The following is a 2,512-nucleotide window of genomic DNA, read 5'->3' as shown; positions in this document are numbered from 1 at the left end:
ACACAAACGATGCCAGTAGAAGTATTATCAACGACAAACACGACATTCCATATAACATTATAAAAAAAAAATAGATCATCAGTTTCTTGGAAATCAATGACAGCAATAGTAAGAGCAGTGAATTCAATTTGATCAATAGTCAGAGACATATCATTCGCAATATTTCCAGAGGAGACAACAGGCACATGGCTAACATTTTTAACACTTCTAGTTGGAATAACATATTCAACAACAATATTAAGAGACGCAATGACTTTACCTAGAGATTCAGCAAGAGTACCATTATCAAAAACCCCCATCACATCTTTTCTTCTTAGTTTTATCACGTATCTAGACTCACCACTGAAAGAGAAAGAAAGACCTCGCATTTGAACACCATAGTAATTTTCGACCCTTCATGAAGCGTTTTTTCTTTTTTAATGATCTATTAACCATTTTACTTTTAGAATTTTAGGTATCTTGAAGAGAATTCACCCTGGCGATAAAAAGTAGAAGATGCAAAACTGAGGGCAAACCAAACAAAAAACTAATAATCTCAGTATATTTCAGAATCACAATCGAGAATTTCTTGCTTATAAAAGCTAACTTGACCCATTTTGACTTTCTTTGATCAGATGTCTTTAGTTGTTATAAGGCAGTTCTGAAAAGATATAAGATTCTCCTGAGAAATTCAAATAAAAAACCTCCACAATTTCCATCTGTTTATTCCGAGAACTCAAAAAATAAGTAAGTTGTTTGACCAAACTCATTTCAAGCTTAGTTCGCATGTGTCAGATAGGATGCTCCACTATCTTCTAAGACATCCTTCTAAAAGCTATATCACCACCGTAAATTTGAAAAACAATCAACTTTCCTTCTAACTTCTTGAAAAACAGAACATGAATCGGCATGGACTCATGATGCACTAAATTGTTGGTGGAATATCCCAGAAATATACTGTAATCACTAATTGCAACCCATTTTTGTCTCAAGGCACAATTAGCCAGAATATAACTCATGCCACCAAAAAGATGGAAATATTTAGCATTATTACAATTATAAGAATTCCTTCCCCTTCATATTTAAGCATTTCAGCACATACACACTTTGACTCAAGAACAAGGTAATTGGAAACGTGATAACTAGTACATTACATCATATCAAGAATCATCTATTTAAGAGTACTAGTCTTGCACTTGACTATTCTATTTTTCTGGGGAGAGACCACAACTTCATTTTGCTTAGGACTGTTAAAAACATGATTAACAACATTAGAAGTCCAAAAGTAAAAATTATTAGATGAGCGCATACCTGTCATGACAATCACATTATTTTTGTTGGTCACCAAACATTTTTCTTTTGAGAAGCTTACAACAAGACCCTAATCACATAGTTGACTTATGCTTATTAAGTCTGTTGTTTTTCTACAAGAATGACATCCTCCAGTGTTGAAAGACCAAGGCACAACAGTTATCCTTGTCCAGTACTTTCCCTTTTGCTCCATCTCCAATAATAACATGACCAGAACTGCATGGCTATACATTGGTGACAAATGAATTTTTTGCCAATCATGTGATGAGAACATCCACTATCAATCCAGTCTTCTTTTGCTGAGGAACAAAGAGAGGTGAATGCCATTTAACATCAAGACTCAGAAGAAGATCCAGACTTCTTAATTCTCCATTCAAATTTATTTCTATGTATTAGTTTGATAGGATTGGCAACCATCCAAGTCTTTCTAGAGTAATTCCAGGAAGGTAAATAACTCATTCTTCTCAAAATACGAAAACAGTCAGGACAAATGGTCCTGTCTTTCCACATTAATGACAAATCCATTTTTGTTTCTCATTGTAACTTAGAGTGGATGTTGACACATCCTTTATCTTTGACAAAGGGGCTAACATCAAAGAGTCCTTGGCTGGAACAAAATGATTTAACAAAGATGATTCACCTTTATAGAATCGCTTACCCTGCTGCTTGAACTCAATGCCACACTTGTCAGAAACCTGTTTGCCAGAAGACAAAATCATGTTAACATCATCAGTGCTTGAATTCATCATGCGAACAAACTTTGACATCAATTCAAGTTGAACTTTTGACGTCTTCAACTCGTTCTTCAGCTCAGAAATAGTTCTTAACATATGGCAATTACCTTCAATTAATTTTTACATTCTCTCTTTTTGAATTTTCCAGACTTTAGCGTCCTCCATCCATGGTTGATTACTTCTTCAAAAGATAAGTTTTCACAGGTAATTGCATTTTGTTCTATTTCCTTTCCTACCTAGAAATTCATTCATTAGAATGATCAATCACATTAGAAAATTCAAGAGAAAGACTTCCCATAAGAGCTCGAACTTCCTCATTAGAGTCACTGTTTGACTCAACTTCATCGTCGGATAGGGTAGCAGAATAATATTTATTTTGTCTTCTCAGAAAGTTTGAACATTCATTTTGAAAGTGTCTGAACCCCTCACATTCTCAACATCTAAAATTTTTTCCTTTGATATCTTGACTATTGCTGGTAGTAAAGAGC

The sequence above is a fragment of the Benincasa hispida genome, chromosome 12, assembly GCF_027475165.1.
Source record: "Benincasa hispida cultivar pf3 chromosome 12, pf3_genome.v1.1, whole genome shotgun sequence".
NCBI classification, from domain to species: domain Eukaryota; kingdom Viridiplantae; phylum Streptophyta; class Magnoliopsida; order Cucurbitales; family Cucurbitaceae; genus Benincasa; species Benincasa hispida.
The sequence above is the reverse complement of the archived record's forward strand: the minus strand, read 5'-3'. Positions refer to the sequence as shown.